Below are 24,490 nucleotides of genomic sequence, written 5' to 3' on the forward strand. Positions count from 1 at the left end.
GGCCGTCACCTCCATCCGCCATCTTTGCATGAAGTTCCCATGCGACAACGAAGGGGTAGGGACTGTCCGAGGAGACCAAAAAAGCGCCCGGAAGTGCTACCACGTCTCCGCCCGGCCCATATACATGGTCCGAGAGGAGCCCGTCGAACCAGCCCTCCTCCTTCTTGCTGAGCGAATGACCCAAGAAGAGGATGACCTAGACCCGCGGATAGGGGATGATCGCGTCCTGGAGCCAATGGACGAAATAGAAGAGGTGTGCATCAGCGAAACCGACCCGGCCAGGATCATCCAAGTAGGAAAGAGCCTGCCGGCAGACATTCGAGCCGCCATCATCGCCCATGTCCAGGAAAACCAAGACCTTCTGGACTGGTCCCACTCTGATATGACCGGGATCGACCGCAATATCATCTGCCACGCGTTAAGTATTGACCCAAACGCGATCCCGGTCCGCCAGAAGCGCAGACCTTTGGGGACGGAAAGGGCCGAGGCCCTCAAACTGGAGGTGGAGAAGTTGTCTTCCATCAACTTCATACGCGAGGCTGTGTACCCCGTGTGGTTGGCCAATCCCGTCTTGGTGCCGAAACCGAACGGGACCTGGAGAACATGCATTGACTTCACGGACCTCAACAAAGTGTGTCCGAAAGACTGTTTCCCGCTCCCCCGAATCGACCAAATGGTGGATGCCACGTCTGGATACGAGATCTTGAGCTTCATGGATGCCTACTCCGGCTACAATCAGATCTCTACGCACGTGGCGGATCAAGAGCACACCAGTTTCCAAACCGACAAGGGCATCTATTGCTACATAGTCATGCCTTTCGGACTCAAGAATGCCGGAGCAACGTACCAAAGGCTCGTCAATCAGATGTTTCGGGCCCAGCTAGGGCGAAACATGGAAGTATACATCGATGATATGCTGGTCAAGTCTAAGACGTCCCGGAACCATTAGGACGACTTGGCAGAGGCTTTCGCGGTTATCCGGAAGTACGGGATGAAGCTGAACCCTAAGAAGTGCACTTTCGGCGTGGCCTCCGGGAAGTTCCTAGGATTCATAGTGAGCTTCCGGGGAATAGAAGCCAACCCAGACAAGATCAAGGCACTGATTGACATGGCCTCTCCCCGGAAGCACAAGGCCGTGCAAAGCCTGACGGGGCGAGTGGCCGCCCTGAGTCGTTTCGTTTCTAAAGCCACTGATAAGTGCGTCCCTTTCTTCAACGTCCTTCGGGGAAGCCAGCATTTCGAGTGGTCTCCCGAGTGCGAGGAGGCCTTCTGGAAGCTGAAAGAGCACCTGGCCAAAGCCCCTATCCTGGCGAAACCAGTAGAAGGAGAGCCACTGTATCTATACCTGGCCGTGACCGAGCACGCGATCAGCGCCGCGCTGGTGCGAGAAGAAGAAAGAACGCAACTCCCGGTATACTATGTGAGCAAGCGGCTACTAGATGCCGAGTCTCGATACCCATTGATCGAAAATCTGACTTTCTGCCTATTGATGGCGTCTCAGAAGCTTTGACCTTACTTCCAGGCTCATGCCATAAAAATCTTAACCAACCATCCCCTGCGGCAGGTATTGCAGAAACCCGAGTCGTCGGGAAGACTCCTGAAGTGGGCAATGGAGCTGAGCCAGTTCGATATATCTTACGTGCCCCGGGTGTCCATCAAGGGACAGGCCTTGGCCGATTTCATCGTCGAATGTTCCGGGATTTCCCCGGAAGAAAATATTCCCGAGGCCTCCGCGGCGCCCGTGTGGAAAGTCTTCGTGGATGGAGCCTCGAATGAGAATGGGGCCGGGGCCGGGATCATCTTGGTGTCACCGCAGGGGCACCAGCTACAAAATGCCCTCCGTTTCCAGTTCAAAGCATCGAACAACGAGGCGGAGCATGAAGCTATCCTAGCCGGTTTGCGCCTGGCCCGGGAGGTAGGGGTAGCGAACCTGGAAATTTATAGCGATTCCCAGCTAGTCGTCAGACAAATCTCAGGGGAGTATCAGACCAAGGGAGAGAGAATGGCGGCATACGTGACTCAAGCGAGGGAAATGCTCCAAACGTTCGCAACGCATTCCATCCGCCAGATCCCCCGGGAGCAAAATGTCTTCGCGGATACACTGGAAAAGCTGGCGACCGACACAGTGGCCGAGCTGGCCGGACTGGTTCCCGTCAACCATCTCCCCGTACCGAGCATTAGGGCCTCCACCATCCACACCATCGACCACTCTGCTTCCTGGATGGGACCGCTAATCCGATACCTGTCCACCGGGGAAGTTCCAAACGACCGGGCCGCAGCCAGGAAACTCCTGTACCAGGCCCACCGATACGTCATGATGGACGGAAAACTCTACCGCCGGGGGCTGTCCATGCCTTACCTCCAATGCGTGTCTGGGACTGAGCTGAGTGCCATCATGCATGAGGTGCATGAAGGTTTTTGTCCAAGAAGATCCTGCGCCAAGGATACTTCTGGCCCACCATGAAGAAAGATTGTATAGACTACGTCCGCAAGTGCGAACAGTGCCAGAGGTATGCGAAGATCCCGCGGGCCCCCCCGACAGAGATAACCTTGATGAATAGTCTCTGGCCCTTCACAGTATGGGGGATCGACCTTGTAGGATCCCTCCCGACCGGGAAGGGAGGGGTTAAGTATGCCATTGTGGCTGTGGACTATTACACAAAATGGGTTGAGGCAGAGCCCATGAACACAATCACTTCCAAAAAGGCCCTAGATTTCGTCATCAACAACATAGTGTGTCGGTATGGCCTCCCCTACAAAATCGTGTCCGACAACGGGAAGCAGTTCGACAGCGCCCACTTCACGGATTTTTGCGAAAGGCACGGTGTAGTGAAGAGTTTCTCCGCGGTTGCCAGACCTCAGGCAAACGGGCAGGCAGAAGCCGTGAACAAAATCGTGAAGGGGACACTGAAGAAAAAGCTCTAGGCCTGTAAGAGAAAATGGCCCGAGGAACTCCCCCGCGTACTGTGGGCCTACCGGACGACCGAGAGGACGTCAACCGGGCACACCCCCTACTCTATGGTCTATGGATGCGAAGCCTTCATCCCAATCGAAACGACCGTCCCGTCCCACCGATGCGACACATATGATCCCACCCAGAACCACGCCTTACTCCAGAAATCGCTAGATCTCATCGAAGAGATCCGGGAAGAGTCGCAAGTGCAGCTGAAGATGTACCAGGGCAAAATCGCGCGGCATTTCAAATCCAGAGTCAAGAGCCGTAAGTTTGGAACCAGCGATCTAGTCCTGCGAAGAGTCTTCCCTGCTACTCAAGATCCGAGAGTGGGGGTTCTGGGCCCTAATTGGGAGGGGCCATATGAGATCCAACACGAGGTATGCCCCGGAACGTATCGCTTGAAGCGGCTCGATGGTTCAGAAGTTCCGCGAGCCTGGAACGCGGAGCATCTCCGCAAATACTATCAATAGTCCTAGAGCTTTTCCCAGTTTAACATTTTCGTTGTAAACAATGTACGCCTCAGGGCGAATTTCTTTCGAACAATGGAAATGACGTGTGCAAAACGTCATAAAGGGCTATTGTCACAACCATGCTAATCTCTCTCAAGTGACCCCAGACCCGTCTCCGCTCACTTGCGGGGGGTATCATCCCAGGTATAAACAAAATACCTGGCGGGGCGTAATCTTAGGCTAGTCCCGGTTCGGACCACGGTTCGGGAGACGCAAGCCAAAGGCCGGTCCCACCCCGGACGAACAACGTCCAGGGATATAAAAAAGAGGACGAGCCCAAGGCCTGTCCCACCCCGGACGAACGACGTCCGGGGGTATAAAAGAAAGGACCGAGCCCAAGGCCGGTCCCACCCCGGACGAACGACGTCCGTGGGTATAAAAGAAAGGAGCGAGCCCAAGGCCGGTCCTACCCCGGACGAACGGCGTCCGGGGGTATAAAAGAAAGGATCGAGCCAAAGGCCGGTCCCACCCCGGACGAACAACGTCCGGGGATATAAAAAAGAGGACCGAGCCCAAGGCCGGTCCCACCCCAGACGAACGACGTCCTGGGGTATAAAAGAAAGGACCGAGCCCAAGGCCGGTCCCACCCCGAACGAACGACGTCCGGGGGTATAAAAGAAAGGACCGAGCCCAAGGTCGCTCCCACCCCGGACGAATGACGTCCGGGGGTACAAAAGAAAGGACCGAGCCTAAGGTCGGTCCCCCCCCCCCGGACGAACAACGTCCGGGGATATAAAAAAGAGGACCGATCCCAAGGCCAGTCCCACCCCGGACGAACGACGTCCGGGGGTATAAAAGAAAGGACCGAGCCAAGGTCGGTCCCACCCCGGACGAGCGACGTCCGGGAGTACATAAAAGAGGACCGAGCCCAAGACCGGTCCCACCCCAGACGAACGACGTCCGGGGGTATAAAAAAAAGAGAAGATCGAGCCCAAGGCCGGTCCCACCCTGGATGAATGACGTCCGGGGGTATAAAAAAGAGGACCGAGCCAAGGCCGGTCCCACCCTGGACAAACGACGTCCGGGAGTACAAAAAAGAAGATCGAGCCCAAGGCCAGTCCCACCCCGGACGAACGACGTCCGGGGGTATAAAAAAGAGGACCGAGCCAAGGCTGATCCCACCCCGGACGAACGACGTCCGGGAGTACAAAAAAGAAGACCGAGCCCAAGGCCGGTCCCACCCCGGACAAACGACGTCCGGGGTTATAAAAAAGAGGACCTGCCCGAGGCCGGTCCTACCCTGGACGGACAACGTCTGGGGGTATAAAAAAGAGGACCGAGCCAAGGCTGGTCCCACCCCGGACGAACGACGTCAGGTGAGTACAAAAAAGAGGACCGAGCCCAAGGCCGGTCCCACCCCGGACGAACGACGTCCGGGGGTATAAAAAAGAGGACCTGCTCGAGGCTGGTCCCACCCCGGACGGACGACGTCTGGGGGTATAATAAAGAGAACGGAGCTCAGGGCCCGTCTGATCCGGACAAATTGACCTCCGGGATATAAAAGCATCCGGCTAGCCTCAGGGCAAAGCCAGGGCCTAAAAACTGGTAAAAGGAGAACAAAACTCCAGGTTAAACCAAGCCCCGAGGGCCCTGGACTGAGTGCCAAGACTAGAGACTTGGAAAATTAAGTCGTTGGGTCTAGTCCCGGCCGTTGGAACCAGAGCTAAAACCCTGCAATCAGTTAGTCGCGGCAACAAAATGAAATTTCTACTGAACAATGGAAGGAAGCTTTCGTACAAACCAAAGAAAGTTGCAGTGTTTTAAATTTAATTACAAGCCAAAAACACTAATAAAAGTACAAGGCCGGGGGTCGGGCCTACAGCGCATCCGCCCGAAGGTCCGCATCCTCCCTCTCCTTGGCCTCGTACTCGACCCGCTTTGACTCAGGATCAGGGAAGACAAGGAGGTTCATACTCTTATCCTTGCACCAGGCCATGTAGATGGCCTCATCAAAGGTGACATCCAGTAAGCCCTCGGCCTCCTCCTTTTCGTGATGGGTCGTTTCATGCGCCGCCTTCTCCTGAAGCAGAGAGTCGCCCAGTTCGCAGACTCGGGCTTTCAAGGCTAGGATCTCCTCCTTGTCTAGGGCGGATTGTGTCGCGGCCGTCTCCAAGAGTGCCGCCCGTTCATCGGCATCCTTTGTCTTACGAGACAGCTCCTCTTCCAACCCGACCTTGGCGCGGCCGAGCTCCTCGCGCTCCGCCTGCACACGGGCCACCTCTGCCTGGAGGCGGGCCGTCTCCTGGCCAAGGGTCTCCTTGGTGGCCTCCCTCTAATTCACGGCTGCCTCCAACTCCAGCTTGGCCGTCTCCATCTTTATGGAAAGCTCGGCCACCAGGTCGGCACTCCGTTGGGACAACAGGTCAACCTGGAGCAAAGAAAAGTTAGAAAATAAAACCATCATTAACGAGTGAGGGGAGGAGTATAAGAGAAGTAAAAATTACCGCGGTGGCCTGGTGGCGGAGAGCCTGGGAGATGAATAGCACGTCCGGGTTGGCTATCGTGGTGTACCTCTTCAGCTGAAGGTTGCACATGGTGCTCCCAACCTGGTCCAGCAAATCAGCCGCTAGGGGGGCTGTGTCCTGGCCGAGCTTCGGGCGGAAGCCCGCTTCGGCGACTAGCTGATCCACGATCGGCTGGGGAGCGCTAAACTCGGCAGGATGATCCGAGAATTCGACCTGGCGACGGATCGTTAGGGCCTTATAAGTGTCGTCCCTCCAGCTCCGGCCGTTTTTCCAGGTCCGGTTGATCAGCCGGGACTGCTCATCCCGCAAGGCTGACTCCCCCTCCTCGAGAAGAGTTGGGCGAAGGGGAAGAACTGGCGGGGCGGGGATTTCCTTCACGGTCAGCCGACTCTCCCCGTATGATTCTTTAGTCGAGCATGCCCGCGTCGTCCGAGGCCTCTTCTCGATGTTGCTTTCTCCAGCGTCAGCCTCTGGGCCCCTCTTCCCGAAGCTCCGGCTGACAGCCGCGCCCGCCTCCAAATCAATCACGGGGGGCTGGTCAGAAGCGAAGTCTGCAGCAGGCTCCACGGCCTGGAAGGGAACCACAGCCAGAGCTTCTTCACCTGGACGGAGCTCAATCCCGGGCGTTTCCCTGGTAAGGTGGGGCTCCAGGCCCGTCACCTCATTTCCTTTCCTGGCCGCCTTCTTGGCCGCCCTGTCCTTGATGAGTCTCCTCATTTCGCTGGCCGGGTTTAACATGTCGGTGTCCTCTGAAAAAGTACAGAAAAAGGAGTTAGGACAGTAAACCAAACAGATAAAAACGCACAAAGCAGTTAAAAACGACCCGGGACGAACCCTCGTCTAAGCCCCGGGCGAGACTCAATTCCCTTAAAGAAAATGAATGGACCCGATCCCCTATGTCGTCTGGGTTCAGGAAGCAAATGTACTGGAGGAACCCGGGTAAGAACATTAGGACCTCTGAGCCTACGGGGACGGGAACTGAAGGCCTCATCTCCCCATCGGCCCCAAACGCGGGGCCAGGGGGTACTAGCCTATCCCTAGCTAAGTCCCCGACTTGGGGAGCATAAGTTAAGATTAAAGGGGAGTTACCTCGCCCCGATACGCTAGCCCCGGGAGTCCCGACGTCTGGTAGGGCATCTTCGAAGAGCTCCTCCAGCTCCTCTGAGGTGGCCACTTCCGCCGGGGGCTGGTTCTTCTTACGCTGGGTCGCGTCGGCCCGCGCCGCTCTTACCACAGTGGCAATGTGGTCGAGGGCCAACTGCTCCCGGACGTCGACGTTCTTCTCGCAGGGGATGCCCCGAAGATTCGGGATAACAATGGTCTGGGTGGCCGCGAGCATCCCAACCAGTCGGAGGTTATTGTCCGTGACATAGCCCCCTACGTCCAGATCCTCCGCGGTCAACTTAGCATAAAACCTCCTCCTTTCCAGGATGAACTCGGTAAGGGGGGTTTGAGCAAAAGGCCCTCCCACCCGGAAGACATGATAAGAGACGAGTAGAAAAGATGAACAAAAGAGAGGTCCAGGGAAATACTTACCCACTCGTTGGAAGTCCAGCAACAGCGTGGGGTTCTTGTCCACGAGGAACCCGGACGTCATGAACCAATAATGCCTGACATCCGGGGGATGCCTCCAGGAGCTGGTAGGAGCAGGGTAGCTGCTCCGCGGCTGCAGCCTGTAAAACCCATCCAAGGTCTTGTCCTTGACGTTAACCTGCGGCACCAGCTTGTAGAAGTACAAGACCTACGCAGAGTAGGCTCCGCGATCTCCTTTGCGGCGCAAAACACCTTCCACCCAGCAAGTAGACGGTACGCTTGTGGTAGAAGCTGGAACGGTGCGATTCCCACGTACGTCAGGAACCGCACGAAATAGTCATGAAGCGGGAGCGTAGCTCCCGCGCTGATATGGCCAGCACTCTAGGCTCCGAATCCTTCCACGGACGTATGCGCCCGCTCCTCGAGCCTGGCCAGGCGGTTGTGAAAGAGGCCCAGAGTTGATTCGATGCCCAGACGCTGCTTAAGGAGCAGCATCATCCGGTAATTCCGGAACGAGTTGGCCGTCACATCCATTTCCCACCTGTTGCCCTTAGGCGTCTTGGATCCGGGAGCGATGACAGGGGCCCTATTGACCTCTTCTTCAGAGTGGAGCGTAACGCCCGTTGCCATAACTGATGATCTGAGAACGAAGAAAGAAAGACCAAGCAGTCAGTACCTAGACCCAAGAAAGTCGGTTAAGGTACGAGGAGTCTCCTAAGGACTGCTTGGAGTCCCGTCGGATCAGGTCCGGGACTCCGGAGAGCCCCAGAACCCTGATCGGGAGAGGAGACTACTAAGGCCCGCCCCTTGTCCGGGAGGCATCCGGATACAGAGCAACCCGAACCAGGCAGCCTTCCTAACAATTTATAAAGCACAGCCTAAACGCACGCATCAAAAGAACATAAGTTCACAAAGTTGTCAAGAGAGTTAAAAAGACTTACTGTGTGGTGTCGATCGTAGAAGATGATGGCTGTCTGACTGTAAGGACGACAGAATCTCATTCTTGAAACGGTGCAGCTGATGTAGTAGTTCGTCGACAGGGCAAACCCGAGGTAAGTCTTCAGGTGGAAGAACGGAAATTGGGGTTCTGGGGAATAGGCGGTGGCGCAGAGTGAGCAGGTGGCAATGTATGTCGTCGGCGATGTCGGACATGCAAGGCTCGAGTAGTGCTTATCGATTTATACGCTGGTTCGAAGAGGTAAAAGTACCAAATGTGGTTTTCTTGGGGTATTTATACTAGCCCCAATTTCTGGCCCACGATCCAACGGACAGGTGTCTCTTCATCGGACGGTCAGGAGTCGCGCAGGGACATTTATGAGTCCTTTCAGGTTGGATCCTCGCGGCCTCAGATCCGACGGCCCAGGAGTGGCGGATGTCAAAGGTCACCCCATCCTACGGTCCACCTTATTCCAGTGACATTAATGATGCCCCCCCCCCCCGTGTGGATGGGACGCCTCGAGACGTGTGCTGACACCCTAGTCTAGGCCTAGTGACCCTTGGGAGGCCTAGGCGACCTTTCAAGACCCGTGCAGCAATCACCCGACGACACGTGTACCCTTGTTGTTAAGCGGGACAAGGGTAAACGTCCCCGGATAGTGGTGAACGATCTGGGCTAAGCATCCAACCAATGCCACGGCCTCCTGCCCGGACCCACGAACTCGGGCAAGAACTGGGGAGGCAACCTAGTGAGCGTCGTGGGGACGATGCAACCCTCCTCCCGGCAGACCCGGGCGAAGGCTTGGGGGGTAAATGTTATCCCCATTTCCTGCATGGGCTCGGGGCCTTCGTCCTGGCCCACTGTCAAGGGCCAGGTCAGCACGCGGGTCTGGCCCAAGGCCTCTCGGTATGGAGAGTGCCCAAGGGGAAGGGTCTGGACTGGGCATTCATGTCTGGGACCATTGGAGGGGTCCGGAATGCCCCTCCGGGTCTGTCCTCCGCGACGATAGTCCGGGCGGCGTGCAGGGCGTTCGGACCGCCGCGGCCTACGCATCCCGATCCCAGACCCCTGGCACTATCCCGCCCAAGGGTAAACGAAGCGGGACAAAGGTAAATGGACCCGGATCACCTCGCCCCCGGTTGAAGAGGCCAGGCGTCCAGGATCCTGACGCCGCCTCGCTCCACGTGGGCGTTGTCCCCCACTTTTCACCTGCAGAAAAGGCCACCTCAGGATTGCACGCCGATGTGTCAGGACTGCGCAGCCAAGTACTCTGACTGGTCTTGTCTCCTGAATCTGCCTCGTGACTCGAAGTGATCAGACCCAAAGCGCAGTTTTGTCGGGCGAGACGTAGTTCTAAGGTCAATCTATTGGGCCTTTGCTGGTTTGGATTTCATGTATTTTGTATCTTTTTGTATTGGGCCTCCACTAGAAAGGCCACTTGTATCCATTTCCCCGATGGGCCTGGGTCGGATCTGGCCCAGACCCGGTATTCCCATACGTCTATAAATATAAGCTACAGAACACTGTAAAAGGGGTCTCCTTTTCACGAAAAAGACAGAAACTCTGTCAAAATATAGAGAGAAAACTCCATTGTAAAAGCTTCTTCAAGCTCTAATAATATAGACTCATGGACTAAGGCTAGTTAACGCCCCAACCCCGTGTCAATCTTCTGTTTTCATTATTATTATCAGTAAATATTACTCATTAATAGAGTTGCCGAAAATCTCGGTTAACAGTAAGTATTCTATTCTTTGTTTCTCTTTGAATTCAATTTTAGAAACATGTTTTAGGCTATCTCGTATTAATTTGTTTAATATTAGATATACATGAAAATAATAAAGATCCTGTATAAGCTAATCCAACAGGGTCACCTCCCAAGGACATTGAGTGTAACACCCTACTACCTTAGAGCAATTACTAAGTGAGTTTAAAATGTGCATTTAACTTGCTTATCAAGAATTTAGGTCAAAAGTGTAACTAAACTGTAATAAAATCACATAATTTGAAAATGTAGCCATTTATTGAAAATAATGAAGCGTTCAACACTCGGGATCCCCAAAATACTGTTTAAAAATATTTACAACTCAAAAATATGATTAAAGTCGACTATATGACAAAATATAATTTAGTACAATACATCTCCCAAAAATACCCCTGGCCGTGGCAGCCAGGCAGGCCAAACATGTACGCGCCACTTCATGCTCTCCGTACTCATGGTTGGTCGACCTTCCCACATAGTCAACCCACCAACAGGCTAAACACATACGGCCATGCCGTCCCATATGCATATCTTTCCTTTGAATGTTCTTATGCACGTTCTTCGTGTTAGATTAGGTAATTTAAACTGTTATTTTTATTTGATCCTATAGATTTTCCATTTGTGTTTGATCTGGTTGTAGTGGTGACAATTGCATTTCTATTGTTTAGCCACTTAGGATTTATGTATGTTTGATTCATGTATTTCGCTCCTCTAGCCAAGTGGTCTATCTGACTGACTAGTAAAGACTCAATTTTTCAATAAGCATGTCGGGTCCTCTTAGGCTGACTGACTACTGTCTGACTGAACACATTGTAATATGATTTGGTATAATAGTCTGTTTGCCTTGTTTCATTGTATGTCTTCGATGTTAGGTCCGTTGGACTGACTGATTGTTGATATCTTGTTATTTCTTAATTGAGCCTTAATGAGTGGTCTGTCTGACTGATTAATGAGTCGTTTGGTGGTTCTTACTTGTGTATCTAGCTTAATTTTCTTTATGTCTTTTTTATGGTCCTTCAAAACTTAGTTATTGTTTTGCTTTAGGTGATCAACTCATTATGTCTACAAGTAGGTGTGATAGTCGTGCCAACTCATTCATTCGACTATCTTGTTCGTTTAGTGGAGAAGATTTCAGTTCTCAATTTCAGAGTTCTGCTGGGATGGTTGATTGCAACCGAGTTACAGTAGTAGAATCGGGCAGTCGTCCTTTAGGTGATGCTAATGGAAGGGGAATTGCGGCCAAAACTTGCTGTTTCCAAAATCCTAATTCCTTGTAATTAGGTTGCGGCCACCACTTCTTTGAGCTGCAACCAACGCTCCAAATTTTACTTCACTTGATTTTGCAAGCCGCTACTCAAGCTTCATTTATCGCAACATCACCATATATGCTTAGAGACTTCAAAACACATTAGAATTATATCTCAACTACATCTTGCAACTCCTTTTTGTAGCCTATAAAATTCTTAAACCAAAATTGCATCAATTATATCAACAAAAAATTACAACTTAGTTTAACTATCGAAAACTTACAAAATGAAGCTAAAATCTCTTAAAACATAAAATTAACATCATCTAAATATGAAGAACTTACAATATACATACATATATAACAATGAACTTATCAAAATACAATAACTCTAATCATCAACTATGCATCATATGTAATTGTTAGTGGATCGATTCAAGCTAGAAATGTAAAAAAAGCAATAAAGTACAAGTATTGTTTGTGCATCGTTTGTTATCATGTTTGCATCGATAAAAGCTAAATATATTTAGAATAACAAATAATAAGCATCCGTTTCCATCGAAATAACATTGACCAACATTCCTTTTATGGAAAATACAAATTGATTATACATTGTTTTGCATCGATATTGTATACAAAAAATTAGATTTATTAACCCTGTACGCCCTGATTTTCCCGCGGGCTTATTAGCGAGCTGAGCTACGGCCTAAGCATGATTATCTCGTGGACATCCCCAAAACCAGAGCTGCCATCATAAGATCATACCTCCTTAGCTCGAGGTAACCTGAGGGTTCGCCTCTGGTTACTTATGGACTGAGTCCGGGCTCTGAAGGCCGAAGGTCGAGTTAAGTATCCAGCTCGTGGTACGAGCTAGAGTTGGAGGCTATGACCCTTTATAAAGTCAACCACGCAAGGTAAACATGCATATATCAGACATCACGTGTCTGATATATCCCTGACTTCTCAGACACACAGCGTGAACGTGCGTATTCAGACACCCACGACTGGGTTGGGCCGTGCGGCCCATTATCCCCTTACCTATTGATTTGACCACACTTATGTGTCAGGTTTAGGAATTAATCATGAATGTCACAGAGTTGATTCGATAGGTAAGAAGGTCACGGGATGACCTTCTTACCAACTCTCAGGTGCCTTCTCCTATAAATATGGAGACCCTGGGAGTTAATAGGGGTTGGATTCTCGATTGTAAGAAATACCCTGTAATCAAATACCCAGTATATAGCAATAATACTGACTAGTGGAGTAGAAGGATTTTAACCTTTGAACCACTTAAAAAACGTGTCTTGAGTCACCATTTCATTTTCTAAGATCATATATCTGTTTCGGTTCACCCTAAGCACTAATCCCTTTATCTTCTCTTCTTAATTACCTGTTGGCGAAGAACCGCGTCAACAGTTTGGTGCTTTCGTTGAGAGCAAGTTCGATTAGTGCTGTCGCAAACATCCAACTATGGTGACTACTCGATCCAGGCACGGTAATGAGACAGAACAGCATGATGGGCAGGAGGCTCATCATACTGCCACCCCTGGTGAACAAGTTCCTGAAGCCCAGCAGCGGCCAGGAAAGCAGCCGGCGGGTCAAGATGACACCGGAAGTTCGGCACCCCGGCCACCTAATCCAAACCCGTGTTATTACACTGCAGTGGAGATGGAGAATGCTCAGTTGAGGAGCCAGCTAGCAATAGCTAGCCAACAGATCAAGGATGTGCTGGCCTGACTACCCCCTCTCACAACCGATGCTAACGTCGGAGAGAAGCAAGACGAGGCTCCTAAGTCTCGCCGGGGTAACCGGTCCAGGCATAGCCGCTCAGACAGACTTCCGATAGCCAACTCTACCCCTTCATCACACCATCGAGAGGCAAACTTCGAAGAAGTGCCTAGGGCCATACAACAACAATACAGTCGTTCGGTCAGGACGTCGACTCCTAGCTCCCAACCATCCTTGAGAGCGCCCAGGGGAGCTCGAGGAAATTCCTGAAGGAGATCCAGGGAGGGCTCGCAGCATCAGCCCGTCGCCAACAACCGTCCTACGCCTCGTCCAGATCGCTAGGCTCGGGACCAGCAGGTTGGCAGGGTCGAAAGGCCCCCACCGAACTTGATTCGTCCAGACGGAACCAGGATCGCATCTCCAATCAGGCATCCTCCATCTCCAATCAAATATCCATCTCCTCCTCGGCCCGTCTGAGATATTCCAGCCTACGGAAGTAGCAGGAGAGATCCGCCATCAGCTGGACCTTCCCGGCATAGCAGGGCGCCAAGGGAAAGCTCAGATCCTCAGCACTAAAGGCAAGCTCCAAGCCTCTCTAGCAGGAGCTACTGGACCGGCAGTCGTCGGAGTGATCTTTCTGGCGGAGACCTGCGTCAGCGTTTGAGTTCGGCGCAAAGTCCACAAGCCAACTAGGGGGTGACCTGCGGGACCACCTTAACTCCCATAGAGGGGAGCAGGTAGGAGGAGACAGCCATGGTCGCTCAGGGGGGGCCCTGTTTGAAGTACGTAACGGAGGGAATGCCCCAAATAACCTATCTCAAGATAGGAGGGGCAATAACCCACCAAATATGTACAATGGATCCGGAGTTGTTGAACAGCCCCGGAATAACCAAGGACATCAGGACCAAACCCTCGAGCGCTTGGCCCAGATGGAGGAACTGATGAGGAAGCTTCTGTCAGAAAAAGAAAAAGATGAATATGATTCAGGGGACGAGATGGAGCTCTTCGCCCCCAGCATAGCAGCAACGGCGTACCCACCTGGTTTCCGTATGCCGCACCTGTCCAAGTTCAATGGAGACGGAGATCCGTCGGATCATCTGGGGATGTTCAACACCCTGATGATGGCCACAACATTGGCCCCGAGCTGAGGTGTTTAATCTTTCCTTCCACGCTGACTGGACCAGCCAGGCAGTGGTTCAAGCAAGGTAAAAGACAGTCAATCAGCTCCTAGAAAACTTTCTCAGCTGATTTCAAAAGGGAATTCTGAGCCTCCCAGGCTGCCTGCGTCAAGGCCGACTCACTGGCTAACGTGAGGCAGCAGCCCGGCGAAACTCTGAAGGCTTACCTGAGCAGATTTGTGAACGTCGCTGCTCGGGCCAGAGACGCGGATGACAGCTCCAAACTCATGGCCATGAGAACTGGAATCCTCGTCGGAGGGGATCTCTGGAAAGACATACAAAGAAAGGGAGTCAGCTCGGTTAACGAATTCCTTAATAGGGCCCAAGAATGGATCAACTTGGAGGAGGCCGAAGCTTCAGCTGCAGGAACCAGTCATGTCCCTGAGCAGCCCGCTAGAGTGGGGACGGAGGTCGTGGCAGCGACCCAAAACGCCACACAGAACAACCAGCCCGGTGGAGGCAAAAGAAAGGGAAATGGCGAGGGCAGTCAGCACGGCCAAAAGAAGAATAAGTCCATAGATAAGTTTAAGCCCATCTTCGTGACTTATACAGAGCTCACCCAGTCTAGGGAGATTATCTTCCTAGCAAACTCTACTCGAGTCCCCTGGAAGAGGCCGGAGTCATTAAAACACCAAAAGGGGAAGAGAGACACCTCCAAGTTTTGCCGTTTTCATAACGATGTTGGCCACAATACCGATGATTGTTGGCATATAAAAGATGAGATTGAGACCCTCATCCAAGCCGGCCCCTTGGCTCAATACGCGGGAATAGAGTCCCAGCAGGTCGACCTGCTCCAGAAGTCCCGGCCAGTCATCCCGGGTCTCGGATAGATCAGGACGTCCCTCCTCCTGTGGTAGGAGGAGAGATATCCACCATCTCTGGAGGTCCGCATATGGCCGGCATGAGCAGGGGCACCCAGAAGAGATATGTGAATGAACTAAAGGCTCATAACGGAGTAGAGTTCGTCCCGGAGCAGCGCCTGCCAAAGCAGCGATTGGAGAAGCAACCGATCATTTTTACAGAGGAAGATGCGGGCCATGTCCAGTTCCCTCACAATGACCCTTTGGTCATGGCAGTTCAGCTCGCCAATCGGAGAGTCAGGAGGGTGCTGATCGACAACGGAAGCTCTATTAACCTCCTATTCCGGTCCACCTTAGAGAAGATGGGTTTCACCGTCGCCGAGCTGAAGGCGACCTCCATGATGTTGTATGGTTTTTCGGGAGAAGGATCAGCAGCAATAGGGACGATCGAGCTGGTGATCACCCTAGGAGAAGGATCTCGGATAGTCTCCAAACTCCTCGAGTTCGTGGTCATTGACTGCACCGCTGCGTACAACGCAATTTTGGGATGACCTACGCTCATGGCATTCGAGGCCGTCACTTCCATTCGCCACCTCGCGATGAAATTCCCTACTTCCACGGGAATATGCACTGTCCATGGCGATCAGCTCGTTGCCAGGGAATGCTACAGCATTTCCATGAAGGGAAAATCTAAACCCGGGCAGCTGGCAATGGCCATCCAAAGTGGTGAAGAGGAATCTCGGGACCCCTTGGTTGGTCCTGAGATTGAAAAACCTCAAAGCGCCGAAGGGGATAATATCGTCTTAAGTGAGGATATTGACCCCCGAATAGGCGAGGACAAATCCGAGCTCCAGGCTATTGAGGAACTCGAGGAAGTGAACATCGATCCGCAGAACCCTTCGCGGAAGGTCAAGCTCGGGAAAAATCTCTGTAGCGAGAGGAAGGCGGAGCTGACCGAGTTTTTGCGGAATAACCTGGACGTATTTGCATGGTCACACGAAGATATGGTGGGAATCAGCCTGAGTGTCATCATGCACACACTTCATCTGGATAAAAGCGTTCCCGCCAAGTCCCAGAAGCAAAGACGTTTAGGAACAACCCGGGCTGAAGCCCTAGAAGAAGAAGTGGCCCGGCTCAAGAAATGCGGATTTATCCGTGAAGCCAAGTTTCCGATCTGGGTCGCCAACCCTGTGCTAGTTCCAAAGCCTAACGGGAAGTGGCGAACCTGCATCGACTTCTCCGACCTGAATAAAGCCTGCCCCAAGGATGGCTTTCCATTGCCAAGGATTGACCAGTTGGTGGATGCCACGGCGGGGCACGAGCTCATGTCCTTTATGGACGCGTACTCAGGCTACAATCAGATCGCCATGAATCCGGCGGACCAGGAACACACCAACTTCATGACCCCGACTAACGTTTATTGTTACAAGGTTATGCCGTTCGGGCTGAAGAACGCCGGAGCTACCTACCAGAGGTTAGTAAATAGAATGTTCGTAGGCCAGATCGGAAAAAACATGGAAGTGTACGTTGATGACATGCTAGCCAAGTCAAAGACTGCCGATAACCATGTGTTCTAACCTGGAAGAATGTTTTAAGATACTACGGGAGTATGGCATGAAGCTTAATCCACAGAAGTGCACTTTTGGAGTCGCGTCAGGGAAATATCTGGGGTTCATCGTCAATACCCGAGGAATCGAGGCAAACCCCGACAAGATCAAATCATTGCTCGAGCTTCCCTCACCCAGGTCGCGCAAGGATGTCTAAGGCCTGATAGGAAGGGTGGCAGCCCTCAACCGGTTTATTTCGAAATCCACCGATAAATTTTGCCATTCTACAACCTGCTCCGAGGAAACAAGAAGTTCGAATGGACAGAAGAATGCGAAAGCGCATTCCTCGACCTGAAGGCACATCTGGCCAAGCCACCCGTATTATCCAAGCCAAAGGCAGAAGAGCCTCTTTTTCTCTACCTAGCGGTCACGAAGGATGCAGCTAGTGCCGTATTAGTACGGGAAGAAGACCGAGTTCAGAGACCAGTCTACTACATCAGCAAGAGACTTCTCGGGGCTGAATCCCGGTACCCGTTGATGGTAAAAATTGGCGTTTTGCCTTATCACGGCCTCGCGAAAGCTCAGGCCGTACTTCCAGTCCCACTCAATACACGTCATGACCGATCAGCCTTTAAGGCAGGTTTTGCAAAAACCTGAAGCATCGGGACGTTTGTTAAAATGGGCAATCGAACTCAGTCAGTTCGAGATTTTGTACACTCCGCGAACTGCTATAAAAAGTCAGGTCCTGGCCGATTTTATGGCAGAATGCACGGGATTCCAAGAGGATCCCACAGAAGACTTACCCCAAGTCACCTCGCCCCAGGCGTCGTGGAGGATCTTTGTGGATGGTTCATCCAACGAGAATGGCTCCGGAGCTGGAATCATTTTGATATCCCCCGAGGGACATAGATTCCACTCGGCACTGAGATTCAGATTCAAGGCCTCCAACAACGAGGCCGAATACGAAGCTTTGTTGGGCGGGCTGGGGATAGCCCAGGAGTTGAAGGCAAGCTCCGTCCAATGCTTCAGTGACTCCCAGATCGTGGTAAACCAGGTTCTGGGCGAATATCAAGCACGGGGACCCAAGATGGCCGCCTATCTGGCAAAGGTAAAAGTTGAGCTGTCCGCGTTTGAGCGAGGCTCGATCGAACAGATACCTCGGGAGCAGAACGCTAACGCAGATGCTCTTGCCAAGCTCGCCACCTCTGGGGAGACGAAGACCTTGGGGTTAGTGCCAATAGAATTCTTGGAGAAACCAAGTATAGAAGAAGTCAGGACGGAGGTCGAGATGATCGATGCCAGGCCGACCTGGATGACCCCCATCCTTGAGTATCTCGTCGAGGGAAAGCTGCCTGATGGACGTAATGATGCACGACGAGTCCTGTATCAAGCTCCCAGGTATACGATGATAGATGGAGTATTATACCGACGTGGGCACTCCCTACCTCTCCTCCGATGTGCTCTTCCAGGTGAAGCAAAGGCCATACTGCAGGAGGTACATGAGGGTTTTTGCGGAGACCACACTGGGGGGCAGAGCCTGGCCTTAAAGGTCCTGAGGCAAGGATATTACTGGCCAACTCTGTCCAAAGACTCGATTTCATACGTGAAGAAGTGCGACAAGTGCCAGCAATTCGCCGCAGTTGCCCGAGCTCCTCCGGTCGAGCTGAAGATGATCTCGTCCCCATGGCCGTTCACAGTTTGGGGGATCGAGTTGGTGGGCGCCCTCCCTACTGGAAAAGGCGGGGTCCGTTACGCCGTGGTAGCCATCGACTACTTTACAAAGTGGGCTGAGGCAAAACCTTTGGCGACGATAACGTCCAAAAAAGTGCTTGACTTCGTGGTTAAAAGCATTGTCTGTCGATTTGGCCTGCCCAAGAAGATTGTTTCCGATAATGGCACTCAGTTCGACAGCGACCTGTTCACTGAGTTTTGTGAAAGGTACGGAATTGTGAAAAGTTTCTCCTCCGTGGCCTATCCTCAGGCGAATGGCCAGGTCAAAGCTATCAACAAGACTCTAAAGGCGAGCCTCAAGAAGAGATTAGATGAAGCGAAGGGGGTCTGGCCAGAACAGCTCCCCCAGGTCCTATGGGCATACCGAACCTCGCATCGGACTCCTACAGGTCATACTCTTTTTTCCTTGACCTATCCTCAGGCGAATGGCCAGGTCAAAGCTATCAACAAGACTCTAAAGGCGAGCCTCAAGAAGAGATTAGATGAAGCGAAGGGGGTTTGGCCAGAACAGCTCCCCCAGGTCCTATGGGCATACCGGACCTCGCATCGGACTCCTACAGGTCATACTCCTTTTTCCTTGACCTTTGGAAGTGAGGCAGTCCTCCCCGTGGAAATTAAGGTGCTTTCGCATAGGGTCCAGTCTTATGACCAGGACCTCAACCACGAGCTACTGTGCAATTCCCTTGACCTAGTTGATGAAAGGCGAGAAGATTCGCAACTCCAGCTCGCCCATTATCAGCAGAAGATCACTCGCTATTTCAACTCCAAAGTAAAAAAGCGCGCCTTTAGCGTTGGCGACCTGGTCCTAAGGAGAGTCTTCTTAGCCGGTAAGGACCCCAAAGATGGAGTCTTGGGACCGAACTGGGAAGGACCATATCAAGTCATCGAGGTCATTAAGGAGGGAACTTATAAGTTAGCTCGGCTTGATGGAGGGGCAGTCCCGCGGACTTGGAACGCCATCCATTTAAAGAAATATTATCAATGATTCACTTGTAAGGCCTGGAAGGCCATTTTTTATGTATTAAGCAATGAGAATCAACTTTTTGTTTATTTTGTACATGTTTTCAAGTGTAATCTAAAGTAACCACGAAAGACCCTTTCCCAGTTACTTAAGGGGCATATGGTACCTGGATATAACTAGGACACCTTAATGACTTAGAAGTTGATTCATATCGATTGATCGTTGTTTTTCTTAAAAAACGCAAGATATTGGTAAGGATTAACGCGAACTAAGTCCCATCCTGGATTTAACCAGGTCATAAAACTTAGAGGTTGATTCATATCGATTAATCGTTGTTCTTCCTAAAGAGCTCGAGATATTGATAAAAATTGACACGACCTAAGTTTTCAAATTAAGTTCCTGGATATAACCAGGTCATAAAACTTAGAAGTTAATTTAAATCTATTGATCATTGTTCTTCCTAAAGAGCTCGAGATATTGATAAAAATTGACACGAACTAAGTTTTCAAATTAAGTTCCTAGATATAACCAGGTCATAAAACTTAGAAGTTAATTTAAATCTATTGATCGTTGTTCTTCCTAAAGAGCTCGAGACATGGATAAAAATTAACGCGAACTAAGTTTTCAAATTAAGTTCCTGGATATAACCAGGTCATAAAACTTAGAAGTTGATTTAAATCTATTGATCGTTGTTCTTCCTAAAGAGCTCGAGATATGGATAAAAATTAACGCGAACTAAGTTTTCAAATTAAGTTCCTGGATATAACCAGGTCATAAAACTTAGAAGTTGATTTAAATCTATTGATCGTTGTTCTTCCTAAAGAGCTCGAGATATGGATAAAAATTAACGCGAACTAAGTTTTCAAATTAAGTTCCTGGATATAACCAGGTCAAAAAACTTAGAAGTTGATTTAAATCTATTGATCGTTGTTCTCCCTAAAGAGCTCGAAATATGGATAAAGATTAACGCGAACTAAGTTTTTCCAAAAATTGTAACCAAAATGCGTAGGGGCAAAAGAGAGAATCAATTAAAAAATAAAATTGAGTTAAATTGTCTCGAGGTGGAAGCACCTCATGCAAAGGTTACACAAAAAAAAAAAAATTAAGAATATTGAAGGAAAGGGCACGAGAGAAGAAGGCCCTAAGCTCCGCCAGGTGGCCCCTTGGAGGTCGCCGTCTCGCCCTGCTCAGCTGCGCCGGAGCCTTCCCCGGCCTCGAAGGGCGCTTCTTTATCAAGGCGAGCTTGGAACTTCACCAGCAAGCGCTCCCAGAGGTTCGCTGTCAGGAAGGAGAAGTCAGCGTCTGGATTGTAGGCCCAGCAATGGTAGAACAGGTCTTCCAAGGCCTTTTCCGAAGTTGTCCGCTCGGCCTCCAGGGCAGCCTTGGCCTCAGCCTTCACGGCATCTAGGTCTGTCCGCGCAGTGGCAAGGGCGGTCTCGAGCTCTTGAACCTTTGGGCGGGTTTTTTCCAACTCGGCCTGCGAGGCCGCCAAGGCATCCTTAGCCGCCTGCAGAGAAGTCTGGTGCTCGCTCCTCATATCCTCGAGCTGAGTTTTGGTCCTGGCGATGCTCCGATGAAGGGCAACGGCGCTCTGCGAAGGCGGAAAGGCAATTGCCTTAGAAAAAAGAGAAGAAAGAAAAAACAGGGCAAAGTGTAATAATAAAAAGCCATAAAAGGGTAAAGTCAGCTTATCATTAGGGTCATGCCCAGTGAAGACTCCAGCACGCCCACCGGGCTCATTGTCTCGATGGCCCGGAGCTCCTTCTCGTTGAACTTGTATATGTGGCTGACGGCGTAGTTCGCCGACTCATACATCGTTCCCCGGAAGGCCTCTGGGATCTTCTCCAGGTCCTGGGGATTGATTAGGATGCGTACCTCGGAGGGTACAATCGTCGAAGCCTCGAGCTCCGTTCCTACGTCCCGGGCGGCGGCCGGAGCTCGCGGAGGGGGTGGGGGCATGTTGCTTCCCCCTGCAACAAGAGGAACCGCTCCCACGACCTGGGCAGCTGGGGGCTGCTCTTTCTCCTTTGCAGGAGACTTGGCGGGGGTCTCGGCGGCTTGCCTAGACATCCGGAGCCTCTTAATTCTTGGCCCAGCGGCCCCAGTTGCGGGGTTCCCCCCGGCGAACGCACCTCGCAGGCTCTCTTCGGGCTGAGACATCTTTTCTGTCAAAACAAAGATATGGTTAGTACAAGAGTTAGCAATCATACAAAAACAAAGGGGGAAAAAGAGAAATTCAAGTATATGCATACTAAAGGGAATCCTACCCCCCGAGCTAGAAGAAGAATCTAAGTCAATTACTTCCCAAGCTGGCGCAAGTTCTGGGTCTGAGGCTGATTTAGGGCTAGATTCTTCTACATATTGCCTAAGCCCCGGAGCTACGGCACCCCTTCGGAGTGATGGCCATGACCGAAGGTTGGTCCCATACTCCTCGAATAGGATCGACCTAAAGGCTAGGGTGTTATCTACTACTACGGTACCCCTAGGCCGGCTATCTTGGTAGTCTAACACAAGCCAGTCGACACAGTGGAGCAGGGTGGTGTCCAGGTCCGGATCACTTCGGTGACGATGGACGAGCTGCCTAGGATTGAAACTCCAATGCAATCTCAATTTGATAATAGCTAGAATAGCCATCAAGAAAGAAATAGAAAGGATGACCAGCTACACGTTCAAGGATTTGATCAATGAAAGGGAGTGGAAAATGATCTTTGCGGGAGGCGGCATTCAATTTTCTATAATCAATGCACATGCGCCACCCCGTCACCGTTCTTGTGGGGACAAGGACCCCTTTTTCGTTTTGGATAACGGTGACACCAGATTTCTTGGGCACAACTTGAGTTGGACTGACCCATTTGCTATCTGCTACCGGGTAAATAATACCGGCATCTAGCAATTTCAAAACTTCATTTTTTACAACCTCTTTCATCGTGGGGTTCAGTCGCCTTTGAGGGTCTCTTCGAGGGATAGCCTCGTCCTCCAGATTGATTCGATGGGAGCAAATTAAAGGGCTAATACCTTTGATATCAGCAAGCGTCCAACCTATCGCAGATTTATGCGTTCGCAGTAGCTCGAGTAACTGCAATTCTTGAGAATTTTGAAGGTTGGATGAGATGATAACTGGAAAGGTTTCACCGTCTCCCAAGAAGGCATGTTTCAAACCCTCGGGAAGTTGGGTCAATTGAACAATTGGAACCTCTTCGGCTGAAGTTTTCGGCTGTGCCCTCTCGCGAGGTAGCTCTTCAAAGCGAGGTTGCCAAAACTGAGTCCGTCTATTGCGTGAGTCTATGTGATCTGATATTGCAAGAGTAGACTCAATAGAGCTTGGACTTTCATTGTCGGACAGAAGGAGGAGTTCATCAAGATTATCAAAGTTGTTGCGCAATTGAACCTCCTCAGGAATTAAAGAGTCAATCATGAATGTTTGATAGCATTCATCATCTTCTCGGGGTTGTTTCCCGATGTGGAAGATATTGACTTCTAGAGTCATGTTTCCAAACGATATCTTCATTAGACCATTCCGACAATTGATCAAAGCATTTGCAGTAGCAAGGAATGGTCTTCCGAGGATAATAGGAATTTTAGACTCCATGTTCACCACAGATTGGGTATCAAGAATAAGAAAATCCACGGGGTAATAGAATATTTCAATTTGAACCAATACATCCTCAACGATACCCCTAGGCTTTTTGGTGGAACGATCAGCAAGCTGTAGCACAACAGATGTTGGCTTCATTTCTCCAAGACCGAGTTGCGAGTATACAGAATAAGGCATGAGATTGACACTCGCGCCAAGATCAAGTAAGGCTTGGCTGACTTCATGGGTCCCAATTTGGCAAGAAATGGTGGGACAACCAGGATCTTTGTATTTTTGCGGTGTCTTTTGTTCAATCACCGCACTCACTTGCTCGGTCAAGAAAGCAGTCTTCTTGACATGGTGCTTCCTTTTTGCAGTGCAAAGATCCTTGATGATTTTGGCATAAGCAGGCACTTGTTTAATGATGTGAAGCAAAGGAAGATTAATCTTCACTTGTGTCAAGTGCTCAAGGAGTTCAGCTCGGTTATCGGGAAGTTTCCCAACAGGTTTCAAAGCCTGGGGAAATGGTACCTTTGGAGTGGCATTGAGTGGTGGATTTTCAGGAATGACTTTTGGAATACTGGGAGAGTTGGATTTTATGGGTGGGTCTGGCAAAGTTTTACCGCTTCTCGTCATGATGGCATTTACTTCCTTGACATTTTGATCAGAAGATTGGGCCATGCATTGGCCTTGAACATTGAATTTCGGTTGGGAAGGAAGTTTGCCTTTTTCCGGAATGGCCAAGGATTCAGTCAATTTTGAGAATTGACATTTCATTTCCTTGATTTCCTCCATCATTTGGCGATTCAATTTGGATTGTTCCTCCATGAATGCATGAAGAGTATTCTCGAGAGAATTTCGTTGTGGATGAGCATTGTAATGAGGTACAGAATACGCCTTTGATGGTTGAACTTGTTGTTCGTTTCTCCATTGGCCTCCAGACGATTGAGCTTGGTTGGAATCTCTCCAACTGAAATTTGGGTGGTTTCTCCAACCAGGGTTGTACGTATGGGAGAATGGCTTGTTATATGCCCCTAAGGCATTGCATTGCTCCTCATAAACCCCCCTCATTTCATTCAAAGCTAAGCAATCCTTAGCTAAGTGCTCCGTCCCTCCACAAACAAAGCAAGGTTCTTGCGGTTCCGCTTGAGCGATCATGTGCGACTTTTGCCCACTTTTCGTCATTAAGACCTCAAACTGCTTTTTCAAAGCTTCAAGTTGGACCTTAATGCTATCCTCTTCTCGAAGTTGATAGATCCCAGATGGTTTGTGTCGGTTGGTGCTGTCAGTAGCACTTGGACCAGTCCAGGTGTGAGACTTTTTTGCAGTTTCTTCGAGATATTCAAGAGCATCGTCTGGCTCTTTTTCAAGGAATTCACCATTGCATAGCATTTCTACAAACTGGCGCTCACGACTTGTGAGGCCTTCATAGAAGTAACTGACCAAGCGCCAGTTCTCATAGCCATGGTGCGGGCACTGATTTAACAGATCTTTGAATCTTTCCCAGACTTGATAGAACGTTTCATTGTCCTTTTGGGAGAATGTGGAAATTTGTCGTTTTAGACT

At 50.7% G+C, this 24,490-nt stretch overlaps 1 non-coding gene across 1 annotated transcript; it reads left to right on the top strand.

Moving 5' to 3' along the window:
* The first annotated feature begins 24,383 nt into the window (after nucleotides 1–24,383).
* LOC133833730 (small nucleolar RNA R71) lies at nucleotides 24,384–24,490 on the top strand. Its single transcript, XR_009893095.1, has one exon. It is a non-coding gene; the product is annotated as a small nucleolar RNA R71 (small nucleolar RNA).

Source organism: Humulus lupulus, chromosome 4, assembly GCF_963169125.1.
Source record: "Humulus lupulus chromosome 4, drHumLupu1.1, whole genome shotgun sequence".
In the NCBI taxonomy this organism is placed as follows: domain Eukaryota; kingdom Viridiplantae; phylum Streptophyta; class Magnoliopsida; order Rosales; family Cannabaceae; genus Humulus; species Humulus lupulus.